The sequence below is a fragment of the Pseudophryne corroboree genome, chromosome 8 (genome assembly GCF_028390025.1).
Source record: "Pseudophryne corroboree isolate aPseCor3 chromosome 8, aPseCor3.hap2, whole genome shotgun sequence".
NCBI lineage: Eukaryota > Metazoa > Chordata > Amphibia > Anura > Myobatrachidae > Pseudophryne > Pseudophryne corroboree.
The window spans coordinates 222,589,729-222,615,141 of NC_086451.1; the positions used below are offsets into that span (position 1 = coordinate 222,589,729).

Consider the following 25,413-nt stretch of genomic DNA (forward strand, 5'->3'; position numbering starts at 1 on the left):
ATTAAGAGATAACATAAACATTAATAACTTACTCACATTACTTATTATACAAGCAAGGCACAAAGCACACTTTAATGCAGGCATGTCCAAACTGCATCCCTCAAGCTGGTGTGAAACTACATATACCAGCATGCCTTGACTCAGTTTTGGGGCCAGGGAAAGCCAAAGCTGTGTCAGGGCATGCTGGGATGTGTAGTTTCTCAACAGTTGGAGGTCCGCTGTTTGGACAGGCCTGCTTAATGGCAAAGTTACTACATCATGGCTGTTTTATGGTACAATCATTAGCAGAAAAACACACAAGCCTGCTCTGGGTTTTTTTAATAAATTTTTCCCGTTTTCGAGACCATGGGGTACATTTACTACTATGTGAGTTATATTTAAGATGGAGCGTTGCCCATAGCAAACAAGGAAAAATAAGAATATTATCTTGTAGAAGTGGTTCCCTAATTGTAAAGTATAATCTTATTGGTTGCTATGGGCGACATCCCATGTTAAAGATAACTACCATCTTCGTCAATGTTACACCATGTTGGCATTCATTTACATCTGGAGTGTATTTATGATTTTTTTTATGTGTTTGGTCCTGCATCATCACACTGCATATCAACATCTTCAGAAGGACAACAGATCCTAGCATGCCCACACTCCCTGAAAGCTGACCTTACTAAATAAGGTCAAACAGGTTTGACTTTAGCCAATAATCATTTTGTGAGTGTAACTTTCACACCACAAATCAGTGTGTCATTAGGCTGCATAACAAAGTGAAGCATGTGATTTGTAAGTGCAAATATTAAGACTACACAGGCACAAGTGTAAAAGACCAACAACATACTAAACTCCACTCAGGTCTAACTGTTTCCCTGAAAACCTAACACATATAAACCCTGTTGTCCTGGCAACCCTGTCGACCTAATGAGTGTCGACCTAGAGTGGACACACAAAACATTGCACACATAAACACTGTACATATAATGACACTCACAAAAATGTAAATACAACATGTAGACCATGAAGAATAACACAAAGATTTGTCCTTGGTACAAGAATTCCAACAGTACAACACTGCATGTTTTGGCATTGTAAGTGTAAGTAGGTAATCATTTTTGGAGAACATGTTAAAACACTTACTTTCCTCTGCAACATGATGGTTGACAGTTAATTCAGCAGGGGCTTCTTCTGCCCACTCACTGGGTGGGGAAGGCGGCTGGATGGGGGAAGGAGGAGGGATTGGGGAAGGAGGAGGGATTGGGGGAAGGAGGAGGGATGGGGGAAGGAGGCTGGATTGGGGATGTAATTTCAGAGGGTGGGTCTGATTGAGAGGGCGAGGGAGGCGGAGAGAAAGTTAAGCCAATAGAGGGTGAGGGGGGCTGAGAAGGTGAGTTTGAAGTTGAAGGAGAAGGGGTATGGGAAGGAGGAGAAGGGGTCACAGAAAGAGATAGAGAGGTGGTGTGAGAAGGGGAGTGGAAAGTGGAGTGGGCCTGGGAAGCTGAGGGGGACTGGGAAGCTGAGGGGGACTGGGAAGCTGAGGGGGACTGGGTAGCTGAGGGGGACTGGGAAGCTGAGGAGGACTGCGAAGCTGAGGAGGACTGAGAAGGGGAGGGGGAGTGAGAAGGGGAGGGGGAGTGAGAAGGGGAGGGGGAGTGAGAAGGGGAGGGGGACTGGGAAGGGGAAGGGGGCTGAGAGGTCTGCCGTTGTTCTCGTCCTATAATGATATTTGTGAAAAAAATTATTTTGCATGTTAAATTACATACTAAACAATTTGAAAAATCACTGTTCTGTTCCATGTAAAAGACTGTGGTTTGTTTTTCTTAAAAATACACATTTTAAAAACATCATCATGTTGCCCACAGCAAACAAAATGAGTCAAAACTTTTACTTTGAAGCTCATTCCTTAATCTATTCCATTGAGTCATATTGATTGGTCTAGGCAACATCACCAGATAACTATTCAAGGCACCTTATTATATAGACAGCACTGATCAAGTATTTGGGTACAGTTTCCTGCCAGGTTATTAATTCTGGAAAACATGCACTTGTTTGGTGACACTTTGCTACAGTCAGTACTGTTTGCCCTAACCACACACACTGTCCTATGTTATAAAAATGGACAATCAGCGTTGCAATTAGCCTACCACTTAGTGTAAATTTCTTAAATTTTTGCTAAGAATCTTATGTAATGTAACTTACTGCGTGCATGCATAGCCCGTATTTGCTGGCGGATCTCTGCCAACAGCTCTGGCGTCCTCCTGCGGAGATCACTCCATCTCCGCGCTAGTTGGATGATTGTCCGCCTGCTGCGGACGCGAGTCCGCAGCAGGCGGCGGACCTCCGCATAGGCCTCGCGCTTAACCCGATTTGGGATGAAGCGCCCAACGCGGCCTACGCGGCGGTCCATCACCGCAACCAGGACGCGGAGCTCCCGCCTGGTGAAAGGTGCAGCACGCATCATGGCAATGGCGTTTTCCTTATTTGGGCATATATTTATAGTGTCTGTTAGCATGTGATTGGTCAAAAATCTATGTTGTCATTTCTAATAACTTTATTGATCTTTGCAATGCTGTGAAGAGCAGAGTGTTATTTCGCACGAGCGGAAATACGCATTCGCATTAGCAAAATTTTTAGCAAAAAAAAAAAAAAACCACAAACACAGACACAGAGACACACAGTTTGGAAAAAATTCCTACAAATATCTGTGTACTCACCACAGTTTGTGTGATCATTCAGCTGGACAGTCACAAAGTGGGCAACATTCAATTTCATTTGTTTGTGTGTTTGTTTAAATAATCAGGATTTTAGGATATAAAACAAATAAGGACACTATTTAGCATCATCACATTTTTTACATTTCAAATCTAAAATTGAAAGCTTAACGTGTTAACGGATTTTTAGTATCAAAAAAAATACACATTCCAACACACCAAAAGCATTACACAATGACCTTACAATATCAAACAAAATGTCAACATTACAAATAATACATAAGCATACTGTGATTTTAATTTGGATAAAAAAGATAATATAAAAACACTATACCTGAAATATTCAGCAACAATGCTTGCCCTGACTTGGCTCCCCCTCCGTGTAACACTCCCCCCACCGAAGTGTCGAACAACCCCTGGCTCCTCATCAGGCAATTCCTCTGTCTGAGGAAGCTCTACGCTACTCCTTACCGCGATATTGTGTAGTATTGCGCACAGAACCACTAGTTTACTTGCCATCTCCGGCGAATACATGATGTCGCCACCAGTGCGGTGGAGCACACGAAACCGCCCTTTAAGGACCCCAATTGTGCGCTCCACCAGCTGCCTAGTGGCAGTAAGCGCGGAGTTAAATGCCGTCTGTGGTCCTGGCCTGGGATTACGGTAAGGAGTCATGAGCCAGGGGGTGCAAGGATATCCACGGTCTCCTGTTTGAGGAAAAACCAAAATTAGAAATAGTAAATTTTGAGAAAAAAAAATTAAATTGTAAGAAATATGTGCAACAACTCACCCAATAACCACATGTCTGCTCGTTGACTTGATCTTAATCTGTGCCATATCCCTGATTGTCTAATGACATACGCATCATGGGAACTTCCAGTAAACTTTGCGTTCAGGGAAAGGATCTGGAGGGATGGCCCACAAACAACCATTACATTCAGAGAATGAAACAGTTTCCTGTTTCTATAAATTTCTTCATTATGTTTTGGTGGCTGAATAGCTACATGTGTGCCATCCACAACCCCAATAACATGTGGGAAGCGACTACCACCTTCCGCAAATTGCCGCTTCACCACATCTAGGGCACCAACATCCAAAGGCATAGCAATAAATTGCTTCACACGCTTGAGGAAAGCCTGGCAGACACGCCGCAGGACCTTACTGAACTGGCCCTGCGACATGCCACCCAGGTCTCCAACCACATGCTGGTAAGACCCTGTTGCCAAAAAATGTAACACAGCAAGGAATTGTGTCAATGGTGGTATTGCTGTAGGATACCGAATTTCAGACTCCAGATCACTCTCTATTATGGAGAGAGTGTCTAGGATTAGATGTGGTGGCAGCCTGTATCTACGTACAACCACATCATCTGGCATCCCAAAAAGTAGGACACGGGGTCGGAAAATTGGTGGCCTAGCACGCCTCCGTTGCCTTGGTTGATGAGGAGCCGGTTGTGGTTGTGGGACTGGCGGTTGGGGTGGGAGTGCTGGCGTGGGTCGGGGAGGTAGGGCTTCTGCTGCGATAAATATAGACATCACACACTTTTATAAAAAAAAAAAAAAGTTGAATAAGACAAAAACAAAGTCCAAAAAATATGCAAGCAAAAAATTTGTAAAAAAAGGGGGTGTCAACTTACTGCAGGAGCGTAAGACATTTTTTCTGGGTTCAATTCAGGACCAAAAAGAATATTATAAAAAAAAAGAAAAACAACATTATTTTTATAATGAAAGCTACATATGTTAAATTGTAATTGTTAAAAATACTATTATTTAAAAAAACAGAACATCAAACACATCACAAACACCTACTACAAAATTATGAATAATTGGTTAAAAACATTTAAATAAAACAAACAAAAAGTTAGCCCTTTAGTAGCTAGTCCAGCCAAGAACAACACTACTTTGCTGATCAATCCCGGTAAAAAACATAACATTTATTATCAAGATGGAAAACAAACATAATCAAAACACTTTGAACAAACACAAACAGGCACCAACACAGGCCCAGGGAACTTACCTGATCCAAAATAAAGCAAGGAACTATTTGTGTTATATAGCACACAAAATAAACAAAATAGACTAGGGTTACGTCACCCAAAACAAATCTCCTACAAGAGAGCAAATATGACAGTCAAAAACAACATACAGACCAATAAACCAAACAGGCACCCACACAGGCCCAGGGAACTTACCTGATCCAAAATAAAGCAAGGAACTATTTGTGTTATATAGCACACAAAATAAACAAAATAGACTAGGGTTACGTCACCCAAAACAAATCTCCTACAAGAGAGCAAATATGACAGTCAAAAACAACATACAGACCAATAAACCAAACAGGCACCCACACAGGCCCAGGGAACTTACCTGATCCAAAATAAAGCAAGGAACTATTTGTGTTATATAGCACACAAAATAAACAAAATAGACTAGGGTTACGTCACCCAAAACAAATTTCCTACAAGAGAGCAAATATGACAGTCAAAAACAACATACAGACCAATAAACCAAACAGGCACCCACACAGGCCCAGGGAACTTACCTGATCCAAAATAAAGCAAGGAACTATTTGTGTTATATAGCACACAAAATAAACAAAATAGACTAGGGTTACGTCACCCAAAACAAATCTCCTACAAGAGAGCAAATATGACAGTCAAAAACAACATACAGACCAATAAACCAAACAGGCACTCACACAGGCCCAGGGAACTTACCTGATCCAAAATAAAGCAAGGAACTATTTGTGTTATATAGCACACAAAATAAACAAAATAGACTAGGGTTATGTCACCCAAAACAATTCTCCTACAAGAGAACAAAAATGTCAGTAAAAGCAATGAAGCACAGGTTTATTTGCAAAAATGGACTAGCAAAATATATATGTGTAAAAAAGAATAACAAACAATCAACATAAAATTAACACTTTTAAATCAAAAAATGAACAACAAGACGAATTCCAGAATACTCACAAACGAAAATTCGCAGACAAAATGCTACACTGACTATATTCTAAACGCAAACGAAAGGACAAATGTATGCTTGACAATTACTCACTCTGAAAATTCCTATAGCACCTTCACGCACAAGCCAACAAACTCAAGTGAAAGAAACTCCAAACTACCTACACTCACAGCGTGCAAAGTAGGCCCTTAAATAAGCAGTGCAATCATTAACCAGATTAACAGTGTACACCTGTGTGAATTAACGCTACGCACGTAGGTATATAAGCACACACCTCGGCGTACACACGTCATCACAAACATGGCTTCTCGTGAGCAAATCGCAGCAGAGATGGACCGCATTGCAGAGCAGGAGATGGCATTGCGGAAAAGACGCCTAGATTGCCAAAGGCGCATGTTGGAATACGCCTCTGCGGATGTTGAAGAGGCAGGACCTAGTACTCTGCAAATGTCTGCTTCTGAACCACAACAATTGACTGGGGATACCCTGCCACACACACATAGTGACCAAACTGAGGGAGAATTGGCTTTAGCCACACAAACACAACAGACAGAAGCTGCTAGTGAGGAGGAAGATGGTGATGACCAACAAGAAGAAACCTCACAGGCTACCTCCAGACGGAAGAAAAGACAGCCTGCATTCACTAAGAGGGAGTTGCGTGTCTTGGTCACGCAGGCCATGTCCAAAATCCATAGAGGGCCAAAAAACATGGGGGCGGCTTCAAAAGATCGCATCTGGAGAGACATCACAAAATCTGTGAATGAAGTTGGCTCTGTCGTCAGAACATCACAGGAAGTGAGACGACGGTAAGTGCATATTGACAGTCATTTTTCAGTGATAAGTTGACTAAAAAATGTAGTTACATGTGATGTTATGTCTAGCAAACACAAGCAGAACACGTGTCCTATATATTAGCTTAGACAAATAATAAGACTCTACTTTGTCCCTCTTTCACAATACATATGTAGGTGGGCCGACTTCAAATCCCGCCTGAAGGCAAAGAGGGCTGCGGAGTGGAATGCCTCAAGGGCTACAGGTGGAGGAGCACCTGTCGCTGTGGAGTATACTGACTTGGAGGAGATGGCGATGCCCTGTGTCAGTTATGAGGAGGGCCAAGGGGTGTCTCATATGGACACGGACCTGCCTGAGATCCTGACGGGACATGACTTGGAAGGTAAGTTTACACATTTAGTTGTCTGTAATTTTGACAGTATTTATAATAATAAACTAATTTTGTATCCAACTTTTTTCCCACACATTCTTCTATTTGCTTGCCACAAAACACAGCACAGGGGGGTGATCCGTTTGAGTCACAGGACGGTTATGTGGTTGAGGCTGAGGTGGAGGGACCTAGTGAGTCTGGCAGTGTGGGCCAACAAATCCCACCTCTGCAGGTTCCTACTGGCCCCCCCACCCAACCCTCTGCTATCCCGGAGATCCTGCTTGAAATCGCTAGGTATGGTGAGAGCCTAAATCGGTTTCAAGACGGGGTCATCCGGGAGGTAAGCCAGATAGCTGTCCGGCTCACTGAGCACCGAACCTGTGTTGAGCAAGGTGTTGCTCAACTCTGCCAAGGTCTGGCAGAGATCAGGCAGGGCCAAGAACAACTTGCCTCCTCATTCCAAAGCCTTGCAAATAACATCTTGCAAGGGCTCCAGGCCATCGCTGTCTCCCTTGCCCACAGTGGCAGAGAGCCACCCACATCGGCTCCCTCCCCTGCCCCTGCCCAGGAAGAACAGCCCACTGGGCAGGCCCAACGAAGGTCGCTCCGCAGACCTTCCAAAGAAGAACAGCCTCAGGCGGGGAGAAAAAGAAGAAAATGATGTCTCTCCAGATGGGCAGCACCCATGTTTTTGATGTTGCCTCTATGTATTTTTGGAGTTGGCTTGTGTGGCCAGAATGGATAACTCCCTCTTAGTGAAATGTATTCTTTCTGTTTGGATGTATTGTAGCCTGTGAGTTTATGTGTATAAACACCAGAGCCATCTTCCTCTTACTAGTGTGCTATGTATTGTTGTGTTTGTGTGGTGGATCCTAATTCTTTCTCATTTGGTTTAAAATTTGTGTGTGGCAGGGTGTGTCATGTTTTATTTATGCTTAAAAAATATACTTTTGTCAGAAGCAGAATTTTGCAGAGTACTGAGTTCTGCTATCTAATGATTGTCAGTGCCATCTGCTTGCTGCTTGGTCCATCTCTGCCTGTGCGACTCACGTGGAGCCATGTTGTTTAAATGTTGTGAAATATTATTATAGTAATAAAAAAGATATTTAAAAAATTTGAGCAGTTTCTTCAAGGTAATGCAGTTCTAGAAAGATTAGGTCAGCATATAGACACTTGTAGACCAATCTGCAAATTCTCCTTAAAAATTGGTAAAAACACCAAAAAAAGGTATGCTTTGCACCACACTTTAATGTCCATATTAAGTAAACAGACACGACGCTTTTTATAAATATCTATGGTCAACAGGACATCATTTCAAACATTGTCAGATATTATAATCAAATATTATTGTGACTTTTAAGACTAAATTAAAGTGTATGCTGCATTATGTGGGTGTTGGTTTATTTGTCAAAAAAGTTGCAGATTTCAAACACTTTCACAAATATTTTCACTTGTTTGTATTTGGGAGTCTTACACACATTAAATCAAGTTTAAAAAATGCTTACACAACAACTTCAACAAAAATCACACCCTTATTTGGCAGTGTGTGAGATTTATATGTGAGTAGAATAAACATGTAATGTGTGTTCAGACAATTGCTGGTTGGTAACTTTCATCTGCTCATTAATTAACAAGTAATTGGACATCAGATGAATGTGCTATCCAATTAACTGCTAATTACTGCATACACACTTGTACCAGTACTTCGCAAATGTAGAGTAACTGCAGACCTACTCGGCTGCTGCGTGAATGTTGCTACGGTTTCCTATGTTAGTTTTAACAGCGACAATGTTTATTTGCAAAAAACACGCCCATTGCGAGTTGCATACTCCCACACTGTACGCCCACTTTCACGCCCATGTCGGAGCATTGCGAAGTCTCGCCTCCGCCACGCCCACGCCACTCCTCGTTTTCGTTTGCCAGTTACGGCTTTTTTTTTTCTGAGTAATTTTGCACAGTTGTCGTACGTATGTACTCGCGCATGCGTAATCACGCATTTGCGCATGCGCAGATACTTACATTTCGTACATTTGCGTTGCGAAGACTCTTAGCGACCAACTCGGAATGAGGGCCAATATGTGTTTAGTATGTGTCTTTACGACTGTCAATCATTATTGAAATAGACTTACAAGTAAATTGCAAAACACTATGGTTGCTAATGGAATAAGTAAACACACCATGTAACCCTGCACATGCCATCTAGTTAAATTGCAGAGGAAAAAAGTTTAATACATATCATACAGTGGCCTTTGATTTAAAGCCTCTTTCTAACCACAATTTGTATATTACCCATCACTATCTCAGCTCTGCGTTTCTTATAAGCATTTTCTCAATCATTGTTTAAGTGAACTTACAAGCAAATTGCAGAACACTATGGTTGCTAATGGAAACAATACGTGTTTAGTATGTATCTTTAAGACTGTCAATCATTGTTTAAGTAAACACTCCATGTAACCATGCACATGCCATCTAATTAGATTGCAGAGGAAAAAAGTTAAATACATATCAAACAGTGGCCTTTGATTTAGAGCATCTTCCTAACCACAATTTCCGTATTACCCATCACTATCTCAGCTCTGCGATTCTCATAAACATTTTCTCGGCATCAATGAAACTAAGTTGCATAATGGCAAATTACTGCAAAGCTGAATGATTTTCAAAACACTCTGACTACTAGTGAAAACAGTACATGTTATACATGTGTCTTAGAGACTGACAGTCATCATTGAGGCGGACATCATGCATATGTACCTAAATTCCAGTATATACATATCATATGGTAACACTTGATAAGAAATATATATACATCCTAAACCTTTTCTTTATAATTCACATATTGCATATCACTTTATCAGCTCTGCAATGTTCCTGAGCACATTCTCAGCTCAGGTGAAACTAAGTTGCAAAATGACAGATTTGTTGCAAAGCTTGATTACTCTCCAAATGTTTCTAAATCAAACCACACGTAATCTCACAGTTTCTTATGGAGAAACTTTGTAACCATCACATAAAGTATATTCCCATAACACATATAATAAACTATTAGCATTGTAGAACAGGATTTTGTTAAACGGACATTTCCCCCTTATTCTTTTAAAATAAAAGAACTTATGTAACCGCAATTCATCACATGCAAGACCATATATCCGGCTTGTGATCAAGCACGTTTGTGAAACGTACGTTCAGCTGAGACGTTGTGCTCCACTAATCAGCTCCTCTCTGCAGGAGGACGCTGTGTCGGGCGGCATGTGAAGCCGCTACTCGGGATCTGGCGAATCAGCCGTGGAAGGCGGCAGCTGGAATCGCCACCAGAGATACATTTATTGGAGAGGTTGGACGGCATATGAAACTTCCCATGAGATGTGGTAACCAGCTATGTGCAGCGCTATTTAAAACCAGTGCATTCCATTGGGAGGCATGTGAAACTGGTAACCAGTCTTGTTAAGTGTCATCTGGAATCAGGGTATCTGACTAGGAGGCACGTGAAATCACTACATGAGAGGAATATTACTTTTTGTCCGGTGGCATGTTAAAAACGCTGTCTGCAATATGACTATTGACTGCTGATGAATGGACAGGGTGACTTAAGATTGGGATTAAATATGGTTGAAGGCTGCGCTCACATTGGGGGATGGTGGCTGAGTGTGCAGCTGACCTGGAGGTGTCCCACCTCCTGTTACAATTGCGTATTTCGTGGTGGTCAGCGCGCTCTAAAGGGTGTGCCAGGGATTGGATTGATTGGAGAGGTGGATGGTGGTGTGTGAAGTGATGTGTTCTCTGTGTATCTATTTGTAGGGGATGTGGTAATGATCACTCGATGTAAATGAAATATAGGATTTTATTTGGATGTAATAGGATTAATATTCCATAGTCAATAATGAATGTCCCAGGTTGGTTCACCACTTATCAGGTGTGTCTTGCAGACTACCCTTTCTATGAGTATACCCTCCTATTGGTATACTGATGGAGCTACAGCTCAGGTAAATGTTAGGTATGCCCTAGGGGCCACCTTTACCATAGGTGTGGATGGTCCTATGTATCCTCTGATGCTGTGTCTATTGTTAGGTTTGTGGTTAAGTTTATGGTGTGACTAGTGCGGCGTCCCGCCTGTCAGACCCTTCCGTGTGTGGCAACGAGTGGCGTGGTCATATGACAAGGCATGTAAATGCCTTGTCTAGAAAAAGGCATCAGTGCTGAAACGCGTTGGGACCCACAGACTTTACTACCGACATTGCCACATACATTCTCCTCTCTCCGGCTGGAGAAGGAGACGCTTCCGCACACATCGCGCTCACGTGACCCGGCACGTGACGCGCGAACCAGGAAGTCAGAGGACGGGACGGGAGTTTAGGAGACCGGCATTTACAGACAAGGTGCGCGGCTTCTGAGACACGGAGGACACCCAGAGAGGATACATCGAGGAACACAGGCTTGAGGACGGCTAAGAACTGGTCACCGGCGGCAGGTAGCACCTGCCCCCGGCGGTAAGTTTCATTACACAGTATATGACCACGCCACTCGTTGCCACACACGGAAGGGTCTGACAGGCGGGACGCCGCACTAGTCACACCATAAACTTAACCACAAACCTAACAATAGACACAGCATCAGAGGATACATAGGACCATCCACACCTATGGTAAAGGTGGCCCCTAGGGCATACCTAACATTTACCTGAGCTGTAGCTCCATCAGTATACCAATAGGAGGGTATACTCATAGAAAGGGTAGTCTGCAAGACACACCTGATAAGTGGTGAACCAACCTGGGACATTCATTATTGACTATGGAATATTAATCCTATTACATCCAAATAAAATCCTATATTTCATTTACATCGAGTGATCATTACCACATCCCCTACAAATAGATACACAGAGAACACATCACTTCACACACCACCATCCACCTCTCCAATCAATCCAATCCCTGGCACACCCTTTAGAGCGCGCTGACCACCACGAAATACGTGACTTAAGATTGGGCAATGAAGTAGCAGCATTTCATATACAGGGTGCAGCGCTTCTTATATATTTCAATGCCCATGGGTCTCAGTGTCTCCCATGACTTTCAGGACAGCTACTATTTCATGTGCTCTCGGGTGGTAATTAGCTACGGATCACACTTACAAAGTACATTTTTATACTAAATTATACAAGGGATCTTTAGCAATTTTGGCAACAGATAATACACACTGGTATACCAGGTCCACACACTCCTCTTATTTCACAGGTATCCCATCGGTCCCCGCAGCGCATTGCAGCCCTGCAATGCCTATAGCAACAGGACTGCTCTAACACCAGAGACGGAGACACGAGGGATACTGTGGCTTTTTTTCTATCAATTCAACAGTATCCCTACTCTCACCCTTCTTCCGCTCTTCTGATGAGGCAGGGCAGCAGATGGGGGTAACTGTATATTGGATTGTACTTTTTCTCTCCATATTCCTCATAATAGCTGAAAAAATGATAAAAACAAATGAAGGCCTTAAAGGAAAAAATTATTAGAGGTGCACCTAAGTCTGCAGCTTATTAAATGTTTCTTAGAACAGATCACACTGGTATAACAGTGAAAGATAAGGTGACATTTGTCCCTCACCGCATACCATATGTGATAAAGTCCGGATATATGGTCTTGCATGTGATGAATTGCGGTTACATATGTTCTTTTATTTTAATAGAATAAGGGGGAAATGTCCGTTTAACAAAATCCTGTTCTACAATGCTAATAGTTTATTATATGTGTTATGGGAATATACTTTATGTGATGGTTACAAAGTTTCTCCATAAGAAACTGTGAGATTACGTGTGGTTTGATTTAGAAACATTTGGAGAGTAATCAAGCTTTGCAACAAATCAGTCATTTTGCAACTTAGTTTCACCTGAGCTGAGAATGTGCTCAGGAACATTGCAGAGCTGATAAAGTGATATGCATACCCTCCAACATGACCCGCCCCACTAGGTACAAAATGCTCTGTTTCTGGACTTCCCTCTTAATTTATTATTGCCATCACCTGTGAAGAAACAGCTTTCCTATCATTTAACTAGTTCAAAAAATTCTCATTTAATTATTGTAGAGTTGTTCTTCTAATTTAATATACTTGGCCAGCATGGCCATATATATGTATATACGTAATTAATTAGTTAATTTTTGTATAAAATAATAATTTTTGTGTTAATAATTTTGGTATTTTCCCTATTTGTTTTCTTTTTTATTCTTTTCTGTATATATATATTTTTTTATATATATATATATATATATATATATATATATATATATAGCAGAAGACAGGACTGCGGCGCTCAAATCGAAAAATGAAAGTTTTTTACTGAAGCATATAAGAAATTGCAAAGATGCCTATACAGGGCCGACGTTTCGGTGCTCCAAGCACCGTTTTCAAGGCAGGCATAACATTCTAAATAAAGGTAGCTAACATTACACACATACATGAATTTCTTACCTAAATAGGCGACCCGCCATCACGCCGTTGGAGAGCCGGGGTCGGCGTCCGCTTCCGCCCGCCGCAGCTGCTTCCACGTCACATCCGGTGACGTCAGCTGGCTTCCGTTGCTGTTGTCATGGCAACGCGTCCCGTAGCCGTGGCAACGCGTCAAAGCACCAAGCAACCTGTGTGAAGCCGCTGAGTAATCTCCCCGGCCCTCCTAACGGCGATCTATCAATGAACACATAGTGGGGGGTTACACAATGCATACATGGCACAGATAAATTTAAAACAAAGACGGATAGCAGACTTTTATGTGCACCAGATGCGCTAGGCATGGGCATACCTGAGACCATTCACTGTAACTGCATCATGTAATAGATTGTGCCATGAGGGATGAAGAAAGGGTAGAAAAAGCGAGAGAAAGAGAGGAAAACACACAATATGACCAAATTACAGCCGCGTGTTATCCGGCATGCATATATACTAGATAAAGGAATGTCGCTGTTAGACCAAATTGTTACAGTTCTCTAAAACAGGGGTTGCGCACTTCAATGTGAATGTCCTTCCGCAAGAAAGTGACGAGCCACCGGTTCGTCTGCCACCTGAGATTTAAGTGCTTTATTGATTGATGAACGGTGTAAAGCCATGCGTTCTCGAATAGTACGGGTGGTCTTCCCCACGTAATACATATTGCAGGGGCAAATGATGATGTACACCACATGCGTAGATAAGCAGGAAAAAACATGTTTGATCTTGAAGCTCCGATCCGTGTGTGGGTGTTTAAATGAACTGCCAGTGATCATGTGGGTACAGGTGGTGCACTTAAGGCACTTGTAGCAACCTGCTGGTTTTGTCATGAAATGGGGTTGCACTTGCGTTTGTTTAAAGCCCGTAATGTCCGTGTGGACCACCATGTCTCTGATGTTTTTGCCCCTGGTAAAGCATGCCATGGGGCGCTTTTGTCTGAAGCATGTTGTTTCTTTGTCCGTTGCTACTATGGGCCACAATGCCCGACTTGCTCTTTGGACGACTTGGCTGGAGGTAGTAAAAGCCATCCTCCACGGAATGACTGCTTCGTTAGTGCGTGTCCTAGGGCGTAATAGCTCATTGCGACTCATGGCCATCACCTCGTCCTTTTGTTTTTTCAAAAGGTTCCAGCTATAGCCTCTAGATAGAAACTTGTCAATTGTGGCATCAATACCTTGGACTGCAGTGGCAGGATTATCCGCAATTCTTGCTACCCTCATCATCTGTAATTTGGGCAAGCCCTTTTTAAGTGATTTGGGATGGTGACTTGATGCAAGCAGTAGCGTGTTTCTATCAGTTGGCTTGGAGTACACCTCGGTGTGTATTTGACCAGATTCGAGCGTCACTAATACGTCCAAGTAATGAATGGCTGAGTGGCTATACTGGTGAGTGACTTTTATGGTCGAGTCGCGGTGGTTAATATCTTTAATCATATTGTCCAACAGCTCCTCCCACCCCGTCCAGATGATGAACAAGTCGTCAATATAACGCATGTAGGTAATGATGTGACGCTTGTACTTGTTAAAAAACATTTGGGACTCTTCCTGGAACATAAAGATGTTTGCATAGCTGGGTGCCACGTGGCTTCCCATGGCACATCCAGATAGTTGTCTATAGAAACGTCCGTTGTAGATAAAGTAGTTGCGAGTCAGGGTTAATTCCAATAATTGCATAAATAAATCAATATCCAAGTCATCAATTTGTTGAGATTCATAGAATGACTTGGATGCCGCAAGGCCCTGAAGGTGTGGGATAGATGTGTACAGGCTGTTGATATCCAGTGTACACAGTATACTCCCCTCCGGAATGTTGCCAATTGCTAATAGATGTTGTAAAAAGTCAGTTGTGTCCTTAATGAGAGTCGGTTGGCTAATGACATGAGGTTGCAAGATGCAGTCTAAATACATTGAAATGGGGTGATACAATTGTGTGCCGAGATGATCGGACGGCCGGGTGGATGAAGTAGATTTTTATGAATTTTTGGAACAGTGTACAGGACAGGGCTGATCGGAAAAGGTTGTTGTAAAGCCTTCATGAGCTTGGGGTCCAAAATGCCCCGCAGATTTGCTTCCTTTAAAATGTCCTGTAATTCTGTCTGATATTGAATCGTGGGGTCACCCGCCAGTAGTTGGTACACCTCCCGGTCGGCAAGTTGTCTTTCAATCTCAGCCTTGTAGTCGTCTAGATTTTGAATGACAATAGCGCCCCCCTTGTCAGCGGGGCGCACAATAATGTCACGGTACTCTGACAAATTGCGTAAGGCCTGATGTTCTTGCCTGCTTAAGTTATAGTGTAATTTTGGTTGTGCCTGAACAAACTTCTGGACAGAATCTTCCATGAGTCGCGTGAAAGTCTTAATGGAACTGTTAGAGGATGCTGGGTCAAATGTGGAAGTGCTGCGTTTTGCCAGAAACACCTGTTGAGGTGAATTCTGTGTTAGGGGTTCAGAGTTTGGGAAAAACTCCTGTAGTCGTAGTTTTCTTGAGAACTGGTGCAGTTGCCCATGCCTAGCGCATCTGGTGCACATAAAAGTCTGCTATCCATCTTTGTTTTAAATTTATCTGTGCCATGTATGCATTGTGTAACCCCCCACTATGTGTTCATTGATAGATCGCCGTTAGGAGGGCCGGGGAGATTACTCAGCGGCTCCACACAGGTTGCTTGGTGCTTTGACGTGTTGCCACGGCTACGGGACGCGTTGCCATGACAACCGCAACGGAAGCCAGCTGACGTCACCGGATGTGACGCGGAAGCAGCTGCGGCGGGCGGAAGCGGACGCCGGCCCCGGCTCTCCAACGGCGTGATGGCGGGTCGCCTATTTAGGTAAGAAATTCATGTATGTGTGTAATGTTAGCTACCTTTATTTAGAATGTTATGCCTGCCTTGAAAATGGTGCTTGGAGCACCAAAACGTCGGCCCTGTATAGGCATCTTTGCAATTTCTTATATGCTTCAGTAAAAAACTTTCATTTTTCGATTTGAGTGCCGCAGTCCTGTCTTCTGCTATTCATCATTTCTCCTGAAGGCACCTACCAGTCATTGTTCCAGCACGGAGTGACGGTTCGTATTGCTATTATATATATATATATATATATATATGTTTTTTATATATATATATATATATATATATATATATATATATATTACATTCTATTTAGCCACACTATATACTTATTCACATTCTAATCCGCGCTCTATTTGGCGGTCTGGGTTAAACAATACACCTATATTTATATGAATTAAAAAGACACGGACATGAGATAAAACTACGTATCCCAGAATGCAGCCTGGCCAGTTTTATTGTAGCAGACCGAAGGTCTGCCATGATTGGCTAAGTGAGCTATACCTATTCAGGTAAATATGGGGACCAGCAGGTAGAGTTTCACAATCCCTGACGAAGCCGCCCAGGTGAAACGTGCACGTCGGTCACACGGTGCACGTGGACGTCACCCGATTGCCTCTGCTGTCTCCCTGCACTGACCCGGCAATAGCGGTGAGCCGCACGCCGCTCGCAGCGGTTCTACATGTTATCATCTGACATGGACTTGGTATCCTGAGGTGATCCGTATAAACGGTCTCACAAGCTAAGGAGAACCGCGCGCCGAGACTAATGTCTGTTATACACTGTCACCCGACAAAGATTTGTCAAGTTAAAGGTGAGCCGTACGCTACCAACAGCGGTCCCATATACTGCCCGGCAATACGGATCCTTTGATCTGTGATGAGCCGCACACTGTCAGCAGCAAGTTTCTATGCTGACCGGACTGCATGTGAACAGTGATTTGCCGCTACTAGACCCGTTTTGAATGTGTTGGAGCGACGGTCATTCACTCCCATGGCCCTTATAGGGGTTAACGTTATGGTGAAGAGTGTTATGGAAGATTACAGTTAATACCCATCAGTGACAAACAGCTTCCATCTCCTCCCGTATAAAGGAGTTGGACGGGAAGAATAACTATTCGATTGATTCCATATGAGGTGACATGTATACCAATGAATTATCGAGGAGAATATACAGCAGATAAGTAACGATCTTTATCTTAATTTAATATCTATTAGCAGTAATTGGCACATGAATCTAGGTATTTTATTTCCCAACTGTACAATGGAAATGACAAAATTAATTAGACAGTAATAAGGGAATATAATTTCCTATTTTTAAATGTGCTAATTGGTGACGTACATATGCATGATGCCGTTTGCAAACATGATGCAATTCTGTTACTTTTGCAAATATGATGCAAATTTCTTATACCAGACGCAACTGTGATATTATCATTATGCTTGTATCAAATATATCACACAAAAAATTGTGTTTCTAACCGATTAACCTACATTTTATTGGGAACATTTACCCTTTGCAATTGTTTTGAAATGTAAATTATATGTGGGGGTGAAATTGGTTAGATACTAGGCTATTCTATATGTAACAAGACCTGCAGTGAATACACTCTTAGGAATACACTTATATTAATTTTATGATTTATCTTTTTTCCTTTTCTTTTTCTTTCCAATTATTTCGGTGCTCTCTCATCGGCTTAACTCATTTTTTGAGATAACGACAGCAGAAGCACACTATTTTCATATTGCACAAACACCTAAAAGGACTCTCTCATCCTTAATTTGATGTCAACAGACATGTTTGAGGACAGTAGACATCCTGGTCTTTATTGCATATGAAATCTGTATGTCATAGAAACTATCTCACCCAATAGCTATGCTATATATAACTACATAAGCAACTCTGCTTCTTTTTCCTTTTGAGTGTTTTTCATAGATGCCACATAATTTATTGTGAATCTACACAAGGTGATATTACAAATAAAGGTTGTGATTTATACTAATAAAGGGCTTACAAGTAGTCAGCAATTTAGGTATTATACACTGGCTAGGGACCTCTCCCCTGCACTCTCATTAACTTTGCCCTTAATTGGGCAGATCAAGTTAACAGCAGATACAGGTCTTGGGAGTGGTGCATATGCTCCAGGTGGTTCTCTCATTGAAGATTCGATGCTTTTTAAGCAGATCTCCAAAAGCAGAAACAAGGCATTTAGTCACCTATTTCTCCCCATCTTCCTTCTGACCTTTTTCTTCTCTTCCACTTTCCCTCTCCTAAATATATAATTCTTCCACAAATGCCCTATTAAGTTTACCTGCTTATTAGATACATACCATCAATTGACCGAAAGTTTGGCCACAACACGTATTCATAATAGGTGCATCGTGCTAGTTGCTTTAAATTCACAGTCATACTAAGGGATTATCAACAACAGTATGACATTTAATTGTCTATGACATATAGGGTGTATGGTTATACCTCAGTAAAATACTTTGGATAATTTTGGATCTGGAAGTTTTCCACAGGACATGTTCCCTACAAACAATCATTTAAAGCAGTAGAACTTAATATTGTGGACATTTGGATTTAATTGGGACAGTTATATTTATACAGTGAGAAGGACGTCACATGGAGATAGTTTTAGAGGCTTAGCCAGTCATACCACAAATTATTTTTATTGATTAAATGTTTCATGTTGTATGTTAATGTGAGTCCAATTTCAATAAAAGTTACGTTTTAGATTACTAGTATGAGTGCCCCATAAAAAGGAGTTGTCTTCTCTTTCTGTATATTAATCCATTTAACTAGTTCAACAGAGAGGATGGAAATCATAAATTAAGAGGGAAGTCCAGGAACAGAGCATTTTGTACCTAGTGGGGCGGGTCATGTTGGAGGGTCTGGATATGCAATATGTGAATTGTAAAGAAAAGGTTTAGGAAGTATATATATTTCTTATCAAGTGTTACCATATGATATGTATATACTGGAATTTAGGTACATATGCATGATGTCCGCCTCAATGATGACTGTCAGTCTCTAAGACACATGTAAAACATGTACTGTTTTCACTAGTAGTCAGAGTGTTTTGAAAATCATTCAGCTTTGCAGTAATTTGCCATTATGCAACTTAGTTTCATTGATGCCGAGAAAATGTTTATGAGAATCGCAGAGCTGAGATAGTGATGGGTAATATGTAAATTGTGGTTAGGAAGATGCTCTAAATCAAAGGCCACTGTTTGATATGTATTTAACTTTTTTCTTCTGCAATCTAGTTAGATGGCATGTGCATGGTTACATGGAGTGTTTACTTAAACAATGATTGACAGTCTTAAAGATACATACTAAACACGTATTGTTTCCATTAGCAACCATAGTGTTCTGCAATTTGCTTGTAAGTTCACTTAAACAATGATTGAGAAATGATTGAGAAAATGCTTATAAGAAACGCAGAGCTGAGATAGTGATGGGTAATATGCAAATTGTGGTTAGGAAGAGGCTTTAAATCAAAGGCCACTGTATGATATGTATTAAACTTTTTTCCTCTGCAATTTAACTAGATGGCATGTGCAGGGTTACATGGTGTGTTTACTTATTCCATTAGCAACCATAGTGTTTTGCAATTTACTTGTAAGTCTATTTCAATAATGATTGACAGTCGTAAAGACACATACTAAACACATATTGTTTCCATTAGCAACCATAGTGTTCTGCAATTTACTTGTAAGTTTTAGGAAAATTATAAAAATAGTAACAATATGAACGTATTTGTGCATTTAAATATTCTTTTGACATCATGGGAGATAGGGATAATCACCGAATATAAGTGATAATCACTTGAGTGGATATCCTGAATACTCTTATTTTAGATAGGTGAGAAATAAAAGTTAAGTTTTAATACAACTCATTAATTCTCTATATACTATATTATCATTCATTTCAAAAGAGTGCTCCAAAAAAGGAATTTTCTTTGGGGCTAGTCCCCACAATATTTTTTGAATATGATTTTTTCATAATTCCAGGAGCACCTGCAGCCCATTTTTGATTCAGATAGGATTATCCTTAATATTAAGAGTAGCTGGTGTTAGTAAATGATGTTTCTCAGACATTAAGTATCCGGTGCAGGATAATAATTTCAGCTTTACAAGGAGGTTCAAAGACCTGCTGGTGAGAAAATTGTCAACTCAAGCGGAACGTGACCCGTTAACAGCTCCTCCCAACTGGAGTTGCGAGGAAAAGGATAACATTTCCGAGCCCACCCGCTGGCGGTGATGCAGGGCAGTCAGGAGCAAGTGCTAACATCTGGTCCGGACTGAAGAAGTTGCCGGTTACTGACATGTCTGCTGTCACTGCATATGATTCTATCTCCATTGAAAGAATGGTGGAGGATTATATGAGTAACAGAATCAAAGTAGACATGTCAGACAGTCCGTACGTATACTGGCAGGAAAAAGAGGAAATTTGGATGCTCTTGCACAAACTGGCTTTATTTTACCTAAGTTGCCCCCCCCCCCCCTCCAGTGTGTACTCCTAAAGAATGTTTAGTGCAGCTGGTAACCTTGTCAGCGATCGGCGTAGGAGGTTACTTCCTTAAAATGTGAAGAAGATGATATTCATCAAAATGAATTATAAATTCCTCCGGGAAGACCTTTACCAGCAATTGCCTGCAGAAAGTACACAGGGACCTGTGATGGTGGATTCCAGTGGGGACTAATTAATACTCTGTGTGGAGAAGGATGTACACAGTGAAAGGGGTGAGGTATCGGAGGATGAGGATGATGTCGACATCTTGCCTCTGTAGAGACAGTTTGTGCAAGGAGAGATTGATTGCTTCTTTTTTGGTGGGGGCCCAAACAAACCAGTCATTTCAGCCACAGTTGTGTGGCAGACCCTGTCACTGAAATGATTGGTTTGTTAAAGTGAGCATGTCCTGTTTATACAACATAAGGGTGGGTGGGATGGCCCAAGGACAATTCCATTTTGCACCTCTTTTTCTTCTTTGCATCATGTGCTGTTTGGGGACTAGTTTTTTAAAGTGCCATCCTGTCTGACACTGCCGTACAAGTCCGGGGGTATTGCCATATAAGTCCAGGAGTACTACCGTATAAGTCCAGTCCAGTGGTGCTGTCTTCTGCTGCATCAGTCCTGTGGTGGAGTCTTGTGCTGCCATAAGTCCTGTGGTGGTGTCCTGTGCTGTATATTATTTACTCCAAATAAAAGGGTTGTATACATTATTATACAAATAATTTTTACAGGGTTTGCCCTGTGTGGTGTAGGGGTACGCTCGCCTGTGCTGCATATTATTATAATAGCTTCAAATAAAAGGGTTATTATTATCCAAATTAATATGACTGGCTTTGCCGTGTGTGTGTGTTTGGTTTAGGGTACGCTATCCTATGCCACCAATATTGTGCGTGTATTACATCTGGGCAAATTCCAGCACGTCCAGATGGGCCAGGTGTTTGTGCCACACACTTGTGTCGCTTAGCTTAGTCATCCAGCTACCTCATTGCACCTCTTTTTTTCTTTGCATCATGTGCTGTTTGGGGACTATTTTTTTAAGTGCCATCCTGTCTGTAACTGCAGTGCCACTCCTAGATGGGCCAGGTGTTTGTGCCGCACACTTGTGTCGCTTAGCTTAGTCATACGGCGACCTCAGTGCAACTTTTAGGCCTAAAAACAATATTGTGAGGTGTTCAGAATAGACTGGAAATGAGTGGAAATTAATGTTATTGAGGTTAATATTACCGTAGGATCAAACTTACCCCCAAGTTATGTGATTTTAGCTGTTTTTATGGGTTTTTTTCTCCAAAAATCATCCAGATCCAAAACCAAAATCAAAACACGAAAGGGTGGTTTTGGCAAAACCAAGCCAAAACCAAAACACGAGCAGGGAATTAGACCCAAAACACAAAACACGAAAAGTGCCCGCCGCACATCTCTAGTTTCAACAATACACATTGACAAGTAGACCTACAAAATAAGGTGCATCCTAAAGTGGGCACCCACACAATAACTGTAGTTCAAGCACTTGTGGGTGTGCTTCAGTGTGCTTCAGTGGGTGTGCTGCACAGCTGCGATCAACTCTGAATGACCCCCATTGTAATCTGTGTTTTTAGCAAAAAATAAAATGCAGATAGTGGTGGAATGCTTTCCAACCCTACATTGCAAATTGGGATGAATGTCCCGATCATTGGACTTAACTATCAAACTGTATCTGTCTTCACAATTAGAAGGTATAAGATGGAAAACTTGGAAAAACATTTCACACAGCAATGAAATAGCTAAGGGTAAATCACCAGTGAAATATATTAGGGATGAGATAGATTTAATGGTAAAAGACAAAACAAATCCTCCAATGAACCTGCTATTTTTTGGCCTGAAATGATGTAATATTCTTAGCTTTATCCCCCTTGCCTTTCTAAACAGCATTACTGAAAGTAATATATGAGTATGGTGAGAGGATCAGACCCAGGCAGTCACATGACCTCTCTAAGCAGGAACCCCTGTGTGCCGCCCCTCTGCTTCATCCACTCCAGAACTGACTAACAGCTTCATAACCCAGCAGGTTATCATTAAAATAATATATACTTTACATCAGCCTTGCACATTGATTTAAGCCTGCGGTTAAGGAAAAAGAAACAGATTTTAGTGACTTATTAAATGGCCTCTTACGATATCTTTTAATATTTGAAATATGAAATCACCAGATGCATAGCACAATGTAACAAATGACACTGGTGTTAAGTCTATAAGCCTGCACAATCCACTGACTTTGCAGCGCTCTCTGCTTTCTCTATGGCTATGAGAAGAAAATAACCTGCACACGACACGTCCACGCTCACTTTTCACTGAGAAATTATGTAACCGGGATCTGACTTTAAATAAGAGCTCCATTGGTTTATTCCTTATTAACCCTTCAAACCTTGTAATACTGAAACACATTCAACCTATTAACCAATTAATTAATGACCCGAACATGAATTCAATGTAACAATAACCACAAATTATAAACCCCTTAATAAAATGTAAAACTTATTTCTAACTGAAATAACAACACAGACACAGTAACAGCTTGGCTTAAAGGTCACAGCTTTTTATTCAATTATATTTAATTAACCTACGAGGAAAAAGGTGGCCAGGAGACACTGTAAACTCAGCTCCAGCCTTATCCGTTATACCCATTCTTGGGAGACGACTACTGAGGCAGTAACGTCATGGGGGCTCACCTAACCTCTCGGACACAGTCTGAACGCTCCCGCACTAGAAGCGACCAGGTCCCCCGCACAGAGCAGGACAAACTTGTCAAGTCATTAGAGGGTAGGTGCCCCACAACGATCTCTTGCATCACAGAAAGTCACTGAGATGCAGCGCTCTCCCACCCTGCTGCGCATTCCCTGAATGGGAAAAAGAAGCAATCAAAAGCAGTGACAAACAAGGTTTTGGGTGGGAGGGCGTGCTCAAAAACTTCTACAACGTCAACATCCCCTTAGCCCTAATTGGATAAACCCTTTGATTGACAACAACACACCATCTAGTTTAATCCGCCTAGTAAAAAGGCTGTCATATCCAGTCAATCAGTAAAAACACAAAAAAAAGGATTCTTATTTAGCCTCATACTTAATTCAGCCTTATATATTGTATATATTTATAAATACTTTTTTATGCCTGCTATGTACTTGTATTTTTTATATATATATTTTTATATCTATGTGATTGAAAATATTTATCCAATTATGCAGTATTAGGGAAATGGATGTGTTTATTAGCCAGGTATTCAGTGGCGTAACTAGAAATTTTTCTCCCCCAAGCCAAAAAAATCTCTGGCGACCCCCTCCCCATATAATTGGCACTAGCAAAGTGAAGAATTTGCGCGCACCAAAAAAGGGGTTTGGCTTCATTAAAATGATGTGGCTTTGCTGAAAGGGGCGTGGCGTTGCAGGAAAAGACTACCCCAGTTTTGCAACCTGCACGCCGAGACACTGGCGACCACAGGAAAAAAAATAATCCTGATTCATGCCCCTTACATTACTTGTCATTATTCCATGCCCCTCACACATTATGCAAAACACTGCAATGGCCCTTAGACATTATGCCACACACAATAATGCCTGTGACACATTATGCCACACCGCAATACCCGTTATAAATTATGCCACACTCTGCAGTGTCCCTGAGACATTATACCACACACCATAATGCCTGTGACACATTATGATACACACTGTAATGCCTGTGACACATTACACCACGCATCACAATGCCTGTTATACATTATGCTACACACTACAATGCCAGAGCCGCAACTAGGGGGGGGCTAGGGGGGCAGGTGACCTGGGCTCTGGATTGGAGGGGGCGTCGAGACCCCCACACATGCAGCTCTCCCTATGCGGCAATGCGGCAATGGTATCAGTTCAGAGCCGCGTCTCGTCTGTGAGTAAACTGAAAATAAACTACAGCTCCCAGCAGCCCTCGGGAGCTGTAGTTTACTTTCAATTTCCTCTCTGCAGTCAGTGGCGGACAATCTGTGCTTCCGCCTCTCACAGTCCCGCTGCCCGTCACCCACCCGAACGCCTCTCATTTCTCCTCACCCCCGCTGCCCGACTCCCGCCTGAACATCTTTATTTTCAACCACCCGCTGGCTGCCCTTCTCCCGCCCGGAAACCTCTGATCTCTCCCCAGCTCCGCTGCCCGTCTCCTGCCTGAAGGCTTCTCCTCCCGCCTGTCTCCTGCCCGTGATGAGCAGGGTGCGAGGAACATACTATAGGTGAGCTTTCTGGCAGAGGATATTGACGGGGTGTGCAGTCTGGATCAGGACAGGTGGGCAAGAAGAGAACATAAGTTTCTTAGTATGTGTGTGTGCATATGGCTGTGTACGTATGTGGCTGTGTGTGTATGCGCGCGCATGTGTGGCTCTGTATATATGGCTGTGTATATATGTGGCTGTGTGTGTGCATGTGTGGATTTGTATATGTGGCTGTATGTGTGCATGTGTGGATTTGTATATGTGGCTGTGTGTGTGTGTGTGTGCGCGCACTTGTGTGTCTTTACATATGTGGCTGTGTGTGCATATGGCTGTGTGTATGTGAGAATTTACATGTGTGACTGTGCATCTGCATATGCCGCTAAATTTAATATGGATCCAGCTTGTGAACCCACACCCACTATATAGTACTGTCCACTATTAAATCCACCCTGTGCATTACAACATTTGGGGATATTTATCATATTTATCAAAACTGGCGCACAGGTTTAAGTAGAGTTGCCCTTAACAACAATGGAG

The 25,413-nt window shown here is 42.0% G+C and overlaps 1 long non-coding RNA gene across 2 annotated transcripts; it reads right to left on the reverse strand.

Annotated features, from left to right (window-relative positions):
- Window positions 1–1,604: 1,604 nt before the first annotated feature.
- LOC134947636 (uncharacterized) lies at window positions 1,605–3,576 on the reverse strand. 2 transcript variants are annotated; one of them, XR_010182669.1, is made up of 4 exons: window positions 3,490–3,576; window positions 3,034–3,406; window positions 2,703–2,724; window positions 1,605–1,702 (listed from the first exon to the last, which is right to left on the reverse strand). It is a non-coding gene; the product is annotated as an uncharacterized LOC134947636 (long non-coding RNA). The 2 variants fall into 2 exon arrangements; XR_010182668.1 differs by having other exon boundaries at window positions 2,703–3,406.
- Between the last annotated feature and the right edge of the window lie 21,837 nt (window positions 3,577–25,413).